At 39.0% G+C, this 16837-nt stretch overlaps 1 protein-coding gene across 2 annotated transcripts in view; it reads left to right on the top strand.

The window, feature by feature from the left end:
- cdh8 (cadherin 8) overlaps positions 1–16837 on the top strand; it is a 100432-nt gene that overhangs the window by 19510 nt on the left and 64085 nt on the right. The window lies entirely within an intron of this gene.

Consider the following 16837-nt stretch of genomic DNA (forward strand, 5'->3'; position numbering starts at 1 on the left):
AGACAACAAAAGATTAGAAGAAAATAGTCTTAGGCCTTAGTACAAAGAATAACTCACATGGTCCGTAATAGGTCTTAAAATTAAGTACAACCTAATTTTTACCTTATAAGCACAACCTCGGATGACCAACACCATATGACATGTTACACTGTGCCATTATTTACTTAACAAAAATGACTTTCACTTCCATAGAAGGGAAGTGGCAGGCAGGTGCTGATAATCACATGCACTTCATTAACGAATTATCAGAGTGACCGCCTCTAGAAAAGCAGTAGTAGTTTGGAAAGATGGGAAATGATGTCAGCAATGATCTCAAAAAAGCAACTGTTGCTTCTCATCAATCTGGGAAGGGTTATAACACCATTTCCAAGTCCTTCATTCTACAGAGAGATTATTCACAAGTAGAAAATGTTTAGGACAGCTATCAATCTTCCCAGGAGTGGATAACGCAGCAAATTGACCCCATGGTCTGAGCATGCAACCTCCAAAAAACCACAAGAGCTAAATCTCAGGGTCTACAGGCCTCAATTAGCATGTTAAATATTAATGTCCATGATAGTAAAAATCGAAATTAAATGAAGAATAATAGCTTATTTGGAAAAGTTGCCAGGATAAATTCTCTTTTCTCTGAAAAGAACATGGCAGCACAGGTTAGCTTTGCAAAATTTCATCTAAACAAACAAAGACTTGTGATGTTCTTTGGACAGATCAGAGCAGAGTGGTGATGTTTGGCTGTAATGCACAGTGTCATGACATATCAGCACAAACACAAACACCTCATTGCAGCTGTAAGCACAGTGGTGGGGGATGATGATTTGGGCTTGTTTTGTAGCCACGGGACCTTTGCACCTTGCAGTCATTGAGTTGACCATGAACTGCTCTGTGTATCAAAGTATTCTAGAGTCAGATGTGAAACCAAATCAACAACAGAATGACTGGATGAAAAAAAGAAAAGAATCGTGGTTTTGGAATGACCCCTTCAAAGTCCAGACCTCGAACTGATTGAAATGCTGTGCCAGGAGAGAGAGCCGTGCATAGATTAATACACATAAACTCCAATGAACTGAAGTAATGTAAAGAAGAGTGGGTCAAAGTTCTTTAAAATGTGAGGGGCCGATAAAGTCATACAGAAAATCATTACTTGACCTTACTACTTTTAAAGGTGTTTCTACAGGCTACTAAATCACGAGGTGTACTTTTAACACCACTAACTGCTAACGACAAGATTATTTGCATTTACTTTATTTATTTACTTTTAGTTTCTCTTTTTAGACTTTATGTGTGCTTTCTTCTTACCTTCATTGTATATATTTGGAAATCAATACTTGTTTATTTATGCACTTTACCATTGAAGTCATGGATATATCTTTTTTTGCTGAGACAAAAGTCTTTAAAAATCATGAGAGACCAGTGTCAGGTACAAAACAAAATCTTAAAAATAGAAGTCCTGCCTTTAAAAAATACACCAGTAATGGTGGAAAAATGCAGTTGAGGAATTAAAATATTTAAATTTAAATATATCTGGTATATACATATACACACACATATTATATATACACAAATATTTAAATAGTAATACTGAATACACTAGAATCTATCAGAAGAGATACAAGTTGCACTTGTTCTTTCAGTAATGATCTGCTTGGTTCAAGATAAATAATTCTTCTTCTATGAATAATTTTAACTCATTTAATGTTTTTAGAAGAACAACCTATTACCTTCAGTATCACGTTTCTCGCAGGGCTGACCCAGTTGGGAGAGCGAGGGAGACAAAGAGAGACGGTGGGATTGAGAGGGGGGCCAAGGTTGCTGGGATTTTAATGGCTCCTGTCTGCCAAGTGTGGTCATGAGCCTCCAGTGTACAGACAAGTCCTAATCAAAAGTCTCATACCGTGTGAGTGACAGCATCAAAGTGCATCTGCACACTGAAGTGAATTCTCCCAACTTTCTGATTTCTTCACAATTAAAGTGTATACACGAATGGAAATGCACGCTGTGATGATTTCCTCCGCCTTATTTTTTTCAACCCTCTCTTTCTATTTCCTCTATCGCATCGTAAACAACTCAAGCGCTTCTCCCGTTTGCCTGCTATGTTTGTGTACATTATTTCCCAACCCTCAGGAGGCCCAGGGGAGGAGATGGAGAATTAAAAAGGGAGAGGAAGAGCTGAGGGGTGAAAATGCAGAAAAGACACACAGAGAAACTGAGAGGAAGACGAAGAGAGGCAGTCAAAGCTAAGAGAATGTGAGAGGGCTGTATTTTCACACTATTACTGTTTGAAGAACATTTTAGCACCCTGAGAAACTACGCTACCTCCCAAAAAAAGATGTGCTACTGCATAAAAACATCTTTCTGGAAGACAACAGTGTGACCACAGCAACAACAGTTGACCAACAAACTATAAACAGAACTTGAATAATTTCCCATCTCAAAGACACGACACAGTAGCTTGTCTTTGTTCAGTCATGTTCAAATTTTCCTCTGCTATTGCACAGTTTTCCATAAATATTTCAGGCAATACAAGTTCATCTAAAACATTTATTTGAGTGGTAGGAAGCAAAAACTTCAACAGGATAAAATTTAGTTGCCAGGTTTATAGTTTCTATCTCTATTTCCCAACCTCCCATTAGTGGATTGGCTACTTAAGTGCTGCTTCCTATCAAGGGAACAACAAAACCGCACAAACTAGAATGATGAAAATGACTTTCCTGGCTTCTATTTTTCTCTATGGCAACCGTAACATGCCTGGAGTGTATTTCAAATGTAATTGAGTTTGGTTCGTTCACAAAGGCGTAATAGTGTGCTAGTGAAAATCTGCACATTATTTCACTTTTGGATATGCTGCCAAACTTTTTACCCAAGTATATTTGCCTCCTTCCAAAATCCACCTGGGACTCGACACTGTCATGTGGCTGGTTTTGTTTCATACCTGTGTCCTTTAGACCTTTCAGTCCACCGTAATCTCTTCTTCCAAAGTGACTCTAAAGCTCTTCCGGTTGGCTTTGATGTCATTGCATGAAAAGACCTCAGGTAGCAGTGGTTATGCTGGCTCTTGCTCACAGCATCACACTTGACAGCAGCCTTTGGGAACACACCAAATTCAATTTCTTTTACTGCCAGCCTAATGACAATGACGACCTCACAGAGTAAATGCAAAGTTAAACTTTTATTTATTACAGACTCTTAGAGATTATCCCTGATGCTGTGACATCCTTTGTTTTTTCATCCACCCGTACTGAGAGTGCAGGTCAATAGGTTTGGCCACCCGGTTTCTGTGTGTGTAAGCATTTTTGCCAGCATCTGGAGCGACTAAATGGATATTGGAAGCTGTTGCCGGAGCCGAAAGAATGTTGGACAATGGTTGAGATTGATGAGTGTTTGGGCGCTTTCCCTGTGACCCCACCGCATCTGGCAGGAACAAAGTCAGGCAGGTGTGACAGCCAGCATCCATCTACTAGTCAGCTGTAATAGGGAGGGGGCATTTGTACAGGGACACACACATACAAATACACACAAACTAATATGCACACTACAGGCTGTGTTTTCCACACAGTTTAGCAAGCAAGGATGCACACACTTATGTCTCTGTCTCTCTCACTCACGCACGCACACACGCATAAAAAAACAGAAAACAAACAAAAAGAAAGAACGGTAAATTGTACACACATTTATTTAAGCACACATGCACACTCACTGTGACTCACTGAGGAAAAAAAAGCCTTCCTGGCAAGCTTCACTGTGTGTCTTTCCAGGAAGGAGTCGTTTTGCAGTGCTGAGTTTCTTCAAATGTCTGCGAGCTCTCATGTCTTATTACGGGAGACAAATGGCATGTCGTACCAACGGCGCATCCCAACTGGTTAGCTCCGGACATGACAACCATCGCAACACATTTCACTTCACTGTGTGCGCTCTTCTGTTGGTTAAACATCTGAAGCAGTCAGACAGAACACATGTTGGGATTCGACATGTAATCACTGAAATATATGCAGCTTATTTGGAGTTTCAGTTAATTAATAGACAATAGCATGTAGGATAGTATTGCAGAGGTCTTGAACCCAAGTTGCATTACATAAAATGTGACTGAAATGTACACCATTCAGTTATATATTTTTTTTCCAGGAAATAAGGAGGAATAGATCATATTTATTCTGAAGTTCACATAACAGTCATCAATTCTGATATTTTTTAGTACAATGTACACATTCTTTTAATATATACATTTTTGTAGTTATTAGAATGATAGGTTCAAAAGGTTATCCTAGTGATAGCAACTGAAATATAAGTCCCTTACAGCTTAAATGTCACTATTATTTAGCTGTATTAAAATTAGGAAATGTGGCTCCACACTGCTGTATTCTACACATTTTCCTAATAAGGAAAAGAGCCCCAGTTTGATCCTGGGAGGAGACACAAATCCCGTGAGTGTTGTGTCAGGAAGGGCATCTAGCGTAAAAATCTGCCAAATCACATATGTGGCGCTACCTGCTGTGACAACCCCTCGTGAACAAGGGAGCAGCTGAAAGTAGCTCATTAAGAGTAGGAAAACATTTTGAAAGAGATAGCATTCTCTAATCCTTTGCCTAAAGTCATATTATGCCACTGCAAGAGTTTGGGGTAGCACTCACTTATGGATCCTAGTCTATTATACATGTCATGATTTCCCTCAAAAAATGCTAGAAAAAAAAAAGAATATAGCGGTATAGCAAAATTAAAATTCCTGCCAGTGGTTCTGGTGGGCCAACAGAAATAAATTCAGAAATGACTTACAGTCCACAGATAAGGTCCATTATGATTTTCTTTTTACAGAGCTTACTCCATGTAATAGAATGTAACATTCAGTTTCAGGCTAGCTGTCTTAGCACACAAAAGCAGAATCAACTCCCCACCAGCACTAGCAGTAAAACTAGGCATCTGTGTAAAGAGGTTACTTTTTGCTCATAAAACACAACATTATGTAAGCCTTTCTTAATATTGGAATCAAAGTAATATGACTTTCCAATTTTGTTATATTTTCATGATTCAATTAAGACCTGGAAAAAACTGACATAAACAATTTTGTAAAGCCTTATGGCAAAAGCAAGAAAGTGTAAATAGAATACAATGAGAAAATAGGCAGAACTATGTGAGACAGTGCTACACTTAGTTAGTGAAACCCCTAACAACCACCTTGGATGCATCGGTTTGCACATGATGCAGTTACTCTTACAGGCATGACAGTGGGTGCAGTAATTGGAGTATCGAGACTCGTCTAGCATGGGGCCCAGATTTAGTGCGGCGCCACTTCGTTGATAGATATGATTACAGGTGTTCTACAAAATGTTTTTTCCATCTTTTTATTGAAGTTCTGAGACGTAACAATCAAACTATAATCCAGTTCCTCATCTTACCCAATTTAACAGACACAAAAACGCAGCAGGCATGAAACCACAACACACAGTTAATTTCATCCCAGAGGATCCACAGTGTCTGTGACTGGCTGGTGTGAGTTAGTATTCTGCTCACCTTATACCAAGTCTTTCACTGAAGGGGCATGTTTGGAAATCCAAAACTGTGCTCAGTATATAATCACTACTGTCTACCTCAGTTTTTAATTTACATATTAATTGCTAAATAATCGCAGTATTATTGGTTTGGTGGAGTGTTTACCATGCCACCATATGGCTAAAACCATTAAAAAAATTGCTGTGCAGATTTTTTTGTTTTGTCTTTTGAATATATTTAAAAAAATGGTCTACATATGAGGTAAAAACATAAATTTAAGCCATCGGAAACACAGTATATACTGATTATATGCTGTAAATAACTCAGTCAGCCCTGTGTGCTGTATAGGGAGAATGGTGACATTTAAGGAGGAAGGCCTGAATGCAGTCATGCTGGTTCCCTTTGCAGTAAAAGCATCTCTCAGCCGGGTGGTCGACGCCACTATTGTTAGAGTGCCTTACTGCGTCAAGCCCCAGGGTACTGGCTCCATTCACCCCCACCTCCTACTTACCCTCCACCACCATCACCGTCACAACTCCCATCTCTCTGCTGGCATGGAAAATCCCCCATGAGCCTCTTCTCTGATGTAAATCACAGGTAGGAGAAATGTGAGCCTGGCTGATGCACCGGCACTGTGCCGTGAAATCTCTGTTGACATTACCGACGGGCGATTCCAGAAAAAGACACAGTGCGAGAGCAGGAGAGGAGGAAGAGAGTGATAAAGACGGGGAAGGAGCGAAGGAGAGAGAGATGTGAGGAGACGTGAGCATTTCAGAGAGTCACTTTTGACTTTCTTACTTTTTGACTCACTGTCTTGCCCACGTCTCCAAGATGATGGACTGAACTCAGTAGGCTGCGTGCTGTCAACCCCAATCTTGCATTGTGATTTGGCATCTTTAATGATTTTTACCTTACTCTTTATAAGCTGACAGAGAGAAACTGCCATTTTTTTGGCTCTTAAAAAAGCTTCTTTAATTCAACTGCATCTTACTGTTATAATACCCTTAAGGCCTAACCTGCTTTCTTACTTTTTGCTAGGCAACCTTTTAACAGACAAAGATTGATTCTTTTTTTCTTTTTTTTTCCAGAGATGGTATCTTTGTTATATGATAGCAAGTAGTAAAAAGATGAGGATAACTTGGAAATGAAGTGAAGGCAACAAGGGAATCAGGGAAATGGGTTATGAGAGGCAATTTTCATGCCCACTCCCATCCTGTGTGCAGCGAAGGGAAGAGTAATTGACTTTTACTTTACTGTATAAAAATATTTAGTTGTACTTCAATGCAAGTGCAGCATTCTAGGAGAACCTTTGATATAATTTTTCTTTCTAGTTTGTGTTTTTGGCATGTTGCAACTAGAAGCAAAAGTTGCCCCCTTTTTAGCCAAAAGATTTTATTATGTAAGTGAAAGTCCTTAGCTGTTTGTTGTGGCAGATTAAGTTCGGGGATTTTGTCCCTGAGCGATGTGGCAATGCACTCGATGGTTGTTCGTGTTAGGTGAGTTAAGGCATAAAAAGAATGTCATTGCAATCAGCCATGTAAGACAACAGAAATGACTCTGTCTCCTTTCTCTTGTCTACTTTTTCTCTGTTCCTTGTGCCTTTGTTCTTCTTTCTCTCCCTCCCTCCCCACTTTATGTCTCTGGGTCTGTGTTCCAGACAGAGTGTGAAACACGTATAGTGGCATCATGACACACAGAAGGAGTGCTTGTTCTTGTAGCAGCCGTCCACTCCAAGGTGATCTGACATCTTAAAGCAATGCTCTGTGCAATTGCACATTCACTCAGACAAGCGTGTTGACATTGCTGCCTAGCCAAAAGACCCCTCCTGTCCTCCCTTACCAATCTGAAGCTGGCTGCCAAGTGCTTCCGCGAAGAGGATGGCTTAATTGTTTCTGCCACAGCCATGCCTCTTCTTCATTTTTCTCTCTTTCCTTCCTAATCCCATGGACGGGAAAATGGAGCTGTTATTTGCATGTCTAATGATACTCGATATCACAGGCCTCTCAAAGGAGAAGGCACAGATGATTATTAATATAGCCAACGAAGCCCTCATTTATACTGCCTTTTGTTCTTAGGTCTGTGCAAATACTGCTTTCCAGTACCTGCAGTTTTAAAGCCGTATCCCATAGAGAGATACGCTAGCTTTGAATACGGTAAAACTACAGCTGATAAGTGCAAAGCCTTTTTGTGACTCTATGAGTTTGGACTTTGTGGATCTCTTGGTAAATCTGGCATAGATTACTGATATGAAAAAAAAAGTTGCAGCTGCGATATTGATCCTGCTGGACATGAGATCGATGTTCCTATCCTTAGATGTTTTTTACACATGCATGATATGGTTTTTCTTTTTTGGCAACAGTTACTTGTAAAAGCTATTCTGACTTTATGGGAAGATTTTTGGCATTCAAAGAAGATTAGAGTAATTTCTTGCATTTATCATCATTAACAAATAATAAATCCATAGTCTGTGTCTGTTTTAAGAAAGAATAAAGATGAAATGAAATATAGCAGAATTTTGCTCCAAGTCAAAAAGGTGGTTAGCCAAGGCTGTCAGAACCCATTATTCAAAGTTACATAAAGAAAATGTATTGTATACGATACCTGCAGGAATATTCAACACCAGCAATGCATGCCTTTCCAGCAGTGGCAGCTGGCATTGAAACTGGCTAATTTGCAAGACTTCTCAGGTTGAGAACAATGACTTTGACAGCTCGAACAGGCACTGTGGAGCACATCTGCATTTTTCCACAGGAATAAGCCCAAAAGAATGGCTCCGACTCTGCGTGCCTTCCAAGTATGGAAATCTGAGCATATCTACATATGCTATACATGAAACACATTTGAAACTATGTTTTCAAAATTAAAACTTTGATAATTGCACATTGCAGGTTTGTCCACTAATTTATCTAGCAATTTGTGGCTTTATTTATTTCTTTATTTATCAAATATTCATAATCACGCTTATACAATCCTTAATCTGAATATGACTTGCCACCGTTAGGAGAGGTAAGTTTGTTTTAGTGTTTTTGGTTAAAGGATTGTACGAAAATGTTGAGGTTTTTCTTTTTTAAACCATCTTGTTATTTGAGTTATTTACCTGAAATGATGGATATCCGAACACTGTTACATTTGAACTGTTTCTACAGGGTTAGAAACAATTCTATAGAAATCTTTTTGAATAGTTTACCACATAACATAATTCTATACGAAGGCTATATTTTCAGTTTATATAGATCGCTTTTTCCTGCTTTGCTTTCCAACAATTGAGCTCCAAGATCTCTTCCATAAAACTCACCAGCCGGCATGTGTTGTTTGTGACATTTAACAAGATCAGAGGATCGCAAGCTTGACAGATGAGTTTATGATACTTATCCACATCAGTACACATTTACTTGGTTGTTAAACGACGAGCAAAAATCAGAAAAAAAGAGAGTGAAAGAGAGAGGGTGGAAGGAAGAAAGAGAGAGGGAGGAAGGGGGAGTAAAATGTTGAAATATGAATTACAAACCCGAGCAGCACCATCTGGACCGAGAAAACACACATCATAGTGGAGAGCCGGCACATTGAATTAGACTTGCTACGGGATCCATCTGCACCTCGTGAAATCAATCTCATTCCTTGATTTGATTAGGTCGGCCACACAGAAGAAAGAGAAAACTGTTGTGGTCCTTGATTAAGCTTGTTTCGTTTAGCACCTCTCCACACCCACCCATTTTCGGCATGCTGTGTATACCGATAAGTTTGTGGCCCACAGGTAGGGTAATGGCAGCAGTTGAGGTTAATGTTAAAAAATCTCCCTCTATTTAACACTCGGCATGTGTGCCGTAGCCCTGTAGCTGAGCTCATTTACACTTTTTCACACACTGTCTCTTTATTGTTCACAATATTTCTTCCTCGTTTTTTGTTTGTTTGCTTTTTTGCAAATCACAGGTTTTTCTCACAAAGGCTTAAATCTGACTGCTGAGCTCTTCAGGGGCCACATGTGGAGCAGCCATGAATTGGACAAATGTTTTTTATCAGAAGTCGTGTTGCTTTAATTTACCTTTGTTTTCTGGTTATATCAAGCACACACCAACCAACAAAGTGATTGTCCAGTTCTCTCTTGTTCTAACACCAGGATATAATGAGCAGGCGGTAAAAATCTATACTGAAGATTACTTGCATACAACAGGTCTTTCTTGAACTGAGAGCCAATATTGCCGACAGCCTGAATGCATAATGCGCCATTGTTTTTATTTTCCTGTTTCCCATTCTCATTGCGGTGACACTGTACCCCACTATGATTAAAATGCATCCTCCAATGTATCAACATTCACAAACAAAAGGCTTTTCATGGGTGGCTTAATCTAATTGTGTTGCCCTCTTTTACTAAAGGTAGCTGCTTTGACTTTGACTTATTCTCCAGAAGCAATAAAGTGCCAGTGGCAGTGAATGGAACACATGTGCCATTGCTCAAAGTGCATGGATAGACATGAAACACATTAGCCCTGATTGACCTTGGTACAGACTGCGCACAAATGCAGTACAAATTGTTGCCTTTTTTGTTTGTCTCATTAATTCATTGTTGTCTGGGAAAAAAAAACGAAAGCAGAACGAAAGCAAAAGGTGATAGCTTGCTGACAATTCAGTTCTGTGCATGTGTGTGAAGGGAGTATAACACTGGGAGACTCTTTACTGATTATAATTACTCTACCTTTTCTGTGTGGAGTTGGCTTCAATTACAGACCATCACCTTTCCCTGTATATGGGTCATGACACCATCTCTCTCTCATTGTCTCAATAAAGCACGAATGTCAGCAGTAATAATAAATGAAGAGGAAAATATGTGAGGCTCTCTTCTCACTTTTTGGCCTCCGTGAATACTGTGATTGACCTCTGAAAAAAAAGCAATATTGATTATTGTTATATAGCAACCAATGGCTACAAATCCCAAAGGAATCAGTTCCTTTGTGTCATGTGCAAGGGAGCAGCAGTAGATAACGGATCCTTTAAAACAGTTTATCTTGATTGGGGGTATGTAAAAAAATCTATATTTGCTCACCACAGAAGTAAAAATGACTGAGTCACATAGCATCTGAACGCATTTACTTAACGCCTTTAAATTTGGCCTCATTTGTGGTGTAAAGAATTGAAGAGCTGACAGCATTTCACGTTATGATATTTCTGAATTAAACTTTCTATTTCCAATGCCCCAGCATCACAGAGCTTCACTATATGATTTCCTCCAATAAAGTCTTTTGTGGTTCACACCAGAAGGGAACTTTTCTGTCCAATTTGATAAACCGCTACGTGCCATGAGACAGACTGGAGGGAAAATGTTTCCAAGAATAGCTAAGTGTATCATATATCATGCATCGCACCATCTGTTCCGTACATTCAAAATGTTATTGCAATATTTAGAATTACAGATTATTCATGTAGGTGTAATTAACAGAGTCAAAATCCAACAAATGGGAGGAAGCTACAATTAATTCCCGACATGTTTGAGTAGAATCTATCTGGAGTAACTATTTAGGCTACAGTTGCCTGAGGGTGTACAGATGGAACAAAAAAGCTCTAATTTTATCAGTGGCAATGAATTACCCTCTATTGATCCCTCATTGCAGTATGGGGCCCTCTCAAATTAATTCTTTGGATTTCTTCTGTGAGATGGCATTACACTGAACAGATGAGGAGAACTGGGCCATATTAACTGACTGAGCTGAATAGAAAAAGGTCAACATCTGGCTCTTACAAAAGGTGCTATGCGAACTAGTTCATGCAGTGCACGGCCTTGAGGGGTTCGTATACATTTTACATAACAACATGCCGTCGTCTCCATATTTAATGGTTAACATGGCATTTCTACTCCACATTATCGGCCAGTCAGACCTCGCATCTTCAGCTAAACAAACCCACATCGGGATTGTGCTAAACATGACATTTAGAGTCAACACAGTGATGCATTATACAGCACTTCTTCATGCTGTCCTGCACTTTTGGCAGTGTGCTACATTAAATGTGTTCAGAATGCTTGTATTATGTAATAACAGTGGAAAGAATCTAAGTGCTTTTCCTGAGTTAGTGGGCAATTTGGGGTAGTAGTACTGTATTGGTACCTCTTTCTGATTCTTGGAGTTTCCACTCTTTGATATTTTAGAAAGGAATGTGTAGTTTTAAATAGCACAGTATTTGAACTGTTACTATATATCTTATTACTTTTCAGCTTTTCAGCAAACTGTAGCTACATACATTTGTTTTTCAGCAGCGGCAAAACATGAATCTTCTGTTCAGATTGTTTGCAACTGTTTAATGGCTGTAAGGAATAAAATTATATATTTATAAATATATATATTTTTTAAACTACCCAGTATAATAAGACAAAATTGTGTGTTTGTCAGTAACAGAATGTAGTTAGTATTTGTATCATATGATAATTTGTTAAATATCATTCATTCTTTTTTTGGCGGAAAAAATTATTTTACTTTTCCTGCTTTTGTGATCACTGTGATTCCATGTATAATATTAACTGCAGACCTGGAACATTTTTACATTTTTGTACATTTCCGTAAACAAAAGTAATGGATCTGACTTCTTCCACCACTGATAAAAAACCAACACAGTTGCAGATCGAATTCATCAACCTCTGACCCTTACTCCAACTGAAGTAGACTTTGCAGAAAGCAATCCGACGTACTGTGTGAAGTCTGTTCTTGCAGACGGTAGCTGACAAGCATCACAGTGACAGTATCTCCTCCCTTTCCCTCTTTGCGTCAGTCTTTCTCTCTCCCTCTACAGTCCTACTGGTACATACATAGGAGGAGAACATGTCCTATCTACCATTTGGCCTGACAACTAGGGAAATCATTAGTTCCTTCTGTAGGGCTACACTTAAGCATCAGGAGCCCAGGCCCATGGCGGGGGTGGAGGATATGTGGGAGTAGAATCTGTAGAATCTTCCTCATTAGGACACAGTGATTGTTCAAGTGATTGTCATAAAAGCTCATCTTCAGCAGGGACTGACATGTTTCCTCCTCCGCTGACAGGATAAGCAGTCCCATGCAGCCCCTGATTGGGAGTTGCGGTTGGCAAATGGAGGTGTGCAGTACTCTATGTTTATGTGTGTGTGTGTGTATACTGGCAGACATCAGAGCACACAAGTATTGCCACAGGAAAATATCTTCTGTCACCCAAGTCTTTTTTTCTGAACTGGAGCTTCAAAACATATGGATGTCTGTCTTTTCAACAACCTGACCTACAGCGGCTAGAGCGAGAGATATAATAACTTCCAGAGCCTGGATGCACTTGCTGCACATACAGACAACGTTATTTCTTCTTTGTGATAGATTTAGTTGACGTTCATGGAATAATGCAGTCGATGCTCACTTTAGTTATGAGAAGACTGGACATACACATGAGAGCAGTAGTATGTTTGCGTATTATTTGAGTTTTAGCAACGCGTTGACTCGATGCCAAGACAGATGCGAATATCATCAATGCCATTCTTACTAAGCCAATACATAATCAACACAGACACAACAGACATTGTGGTGTAAGCTTTCCTCACCCTGTGCTCAGAATACTTGTTGTTTTCTGACACCAGTGTAGCACATAATCATCACAACTACAGTGTTGTTATCCATTATCTGTTAGTTTCCTGAATGCCACAGTCAATGTCACTGATTGTTGGTGCTGTTTTAGTTGCCCAGGCAACTCGGTTAATGACAGGGACCTGTGACAGACCTTTTTTTTTTCACGTAATTGTACTCTTTGATGAGAATTTGTGCACTCTAGTGTGAAGGCTGTGTACGAAGTGGGTTCCCAGGGCATTTAGAGGAGACAGTTTTGAGGATTGTTGTTGGTTATAGCTAGCTCAACTCAACCCTTCGTGAATTTAAAGTCAAAAGTGGCAGCTTCTGGGAAAATGACTGAATGTGTGACTTTTCTTTTTCAAAAGAAACACAGCATGCCTTTCTATAAAGCTTTTATTCATCTTCTGAATTTTTGTTAGGTTTCTGTGACAAGGCAACATTGCTCTACCTTGAATCTATACAATGGTTTAATGTCATTTTTTTAAAAAAGAAGAGAAAAAAATGCTTATAGAAGCTAAGAGACAAAAGATTTAACCCCATCTTAGCTCAAAATGTGTTTTAATCAGTGGTACTCATCTTTAGTGGGCATTAATTTTTTTCTAAATGTTTTTTTTTTCTTTTTAGATTATTCAGCTTCAAAACTGTCTTTGCTATCTTATGTTTGCTGGGTGGGAAACAGGGGTTAGGTGTTTGACGCAGTCTATTTAATTTAGCAACTTAATTTTAATATTTTTCATTATGTTTGGTTTCTTGGTTAATTAATGAGGAAAAACAATCTGACATGCCATGTCTCAAGCATCCATGTGTACAAGGTGTTGTACAAGGTGTTGTACAAGGCGCATCCTGACCAGTACGTGAGAAACACAGACAGGCACCAATATCCATACATCTAAAATCTAATTTAAAATCAGCTTTTATGATTTAACTTTATGTGAGAAAACCACAGCATCTTATTTCGTCACATGATAATACTGTAGGTCGTTTCCAGCATGCGATGAGTTTATAGCATACAACCATGGATAAGCATTTCAGAGAGCAAGAATTAATCTCCACACTCCTCACATATTAAGCCAGTACTGGGACCATAATACAATACAAACTTGTTTATTTTTAAATAAATATTTATTTATTTAAATATTTATTTATTTTTACTTAGGTTCTATTCACTTGTTTATTCAAACTATTTAAGTGTCATGAGGTTGTAGTAATTATAGCACTTCGCAGTGTGATTTTTATGGTGTGGTTTTTTTTATTAAAATATTTTGATTGCTTTATAAGTTGCATGTTTTGTTGTTGTTCTTTAGAGTAGATTTTTAGACACTTTTTATTGCATTTTTGTTTTTGAAAATGTTTAAAATTTCTTAAATACAACTCCACAAAATTATCTACACCTGTGCAAGTCCCCTGGGTTTAATAGGAGAACAGGCACAGCACAGATGTACATGGCAGTGTGACTCAGTGGAGCAACCTCCAGCTTGGAATAAACATGGGCCGTAATTTTATTTGAATTTTATTTGGGGCAAGCAGGCAACAGTGGGCTTTATTTTTAAGACTCTCAGACACTGAGATGGAGGCAGGGGAAGACAGACATGAAAAGTGGTCCAGTCCTCAAGACAAAACTAGCAGACAAGCAGGATTCAGCTTGCCTCAAGGCCAAATTATGGTTCAGCGGTGGTAGCACATTTGAAGTCCCTAAGCAGTGTGTGAGCAGCTATTGCCAGCTTTCTATCTGGAGAGAGCAGGTAGTGGGGCAAATGGGGTATTATTAAAATATGTGGGGGAAGTGTCAAAAATATACAACCAGTCTTTGGGCTACTCTTCTTTAAACTGTTTTGGTCCATCAGCCAGCCGCAGAGAAGAGTGGGATTATAGCAGACACAGTACTGAAGTGAAACAGAGTGTTAACAACAATAAAACAGTGTCCACTGCAGCCCCTGCCTGTACTTTTATATAGAGCAAAGTGCAGTTGGATGACAGCACAGAAGCACGTTTGCGTTGGTTGAAAATGTCTCTCTGTAAGCTCTCTGTGGGCATTACATATGGAAACAGACACAATCACAGTACTATAAAATCGCAGTATTGCTCTGCAGCTGATCAAAAAGGTTTTCTTTTTCTCTTTTTTTTCTTTACATAAGTACAGAGTGAAGAAGTGGCGCGTCACATTGAAACAAACCAGGATTAAATCCAGGATGCTTACCTAAAAATATTTATGATTAATGAATAAACCAAAACCAATATGCTGCTAAAATAGTCAGTTTGCCTCCCGTTGCGGGAAGCACCAACATGCAGTCATATATGCTGAGCTGCAGGCTTTAGACTTCACATAAGTAGTCATGCATGGGATTTAAAAAAACAAAAAAAACAATGACAGACCATCATTAATTTGAGCTCATTTAAAGAGTTTCTCAGTGTGCAGGATGTTGCGAGGCATTTGTGTTAATGAGCTACATCATTCATGTGAAATGATGGCACAATTAGGAAAACAAAAGTGCAAGGTGTGACAATTTAAGCGAATGTGCTTTGTCAGTGTCTGCAAACAACACCTCGGAGACAGTATATGCATAAAAGCCAGGTTCTGAAAACATTGCAGGGGGTTTAGGGGTCTGTAGTCACCAACACATTTCTACCTTGCTATTCTATACCACAGGAACCTCTGTTGAAACGCCGTGGCAGGGAATGAAATTAAAGCTGCTGAATACAGATGTTTTGATGTATGACTGTGTACTTGGTCACGTGTGTGTGTGTGTGTGTGTGTGTGTGTGTGTGTTTTTAAGAGACGCATAAGTTGACAAAAATACAAACTGAAAAGAAGAGTGCTGCCAGCCATGTCCCAGCTATATTGTTGGATTTGTAAATGTTGCTTCTCCTCCCTTCTGAAACTCACTCACTTTAGGATTCAAGAGGCTTATATGAAAGGTGACTTTCAAGTACAGGAAATGCTCTGTCTCTTTATAGGAGCAAAAATTGAATTCTTTGCTTCTTTTGAGTCAAAAGGCGGCTCTTTCTCTTTTTCCCTGACCTCTTTGTGTCCATACCATTGTATCCTGTGCCCTTTCAGTTGACCCTTTTAACTTGAAACAGCAGAATATTTTGCCTGCTCTTCTCAGCGCAGATATTTGAACAGCTTCATGCCGCATCGTCAAATTCATTAGTTATACTCAGCCCGTGCAATGAGTGGGATCCAACCACTCAGCCGGGCATGCAGTTCTAGTGAACTAATGAAACGGTAATTACAAAAATAATGAGAAATATGAACCATCGTCCAGTATCTTTGGGGCTAGTTTGAGAGAATGCATCATTGTGTGTAGAGTTTCCTGTTGAATTTTTAATGGATTTCTTATTTTTTCCAGTGTAGTACGATGAACATTGAAAGGACATCTAACGTCTTTGTCCGGTAAATTTCATACTGTAGGGAGCAATATACCCCATAACACATGTTTGTGTGATGTATTTGTGATGTATAACGAGGAACAACCTAGACTAAGGTCCATTTCCTGTGCAACTTATAAAGTTATTGTCCCCAGCGGGCCTCATTTAGCAAAGTGTAGGCTATGCTGAGCCACGTTTAGTATCTAGTTTCCACAGAGTACAGCAGTGCAAACAGCGCATTATGGTCATACTGTATACTTAACTACATTTATGTGGTGAGAACTTGTAGAATCTGCTGAGCATATCAGCTTGTATTCATTAAAAGCTCTTCACACCCGGCTCCCTAAGTTTGTCTTTACACTCTGGGAAAAAAACTGAGAACTTTGTAACAAAATTGAACTTATCCTTTATTTTTC

Source organism: Mchenga conophoros, linkage group LG1 (genome assembly GCF_057382185.1).
Source record: "Mchenga conophoros isolate Kocher_MC1m ecotype Shallow Benthic linkage group LG1, M_conophoros_male_GT1.1, whole genome shotgun sequence".
Classification (NCBI taxonomy): domain Eukaryota; kingdom Metazoa; phylum Chordata; class Actinopteri; order Cichliformes; family Cichlidae; genus Mchenga; species Mchenga conophoros.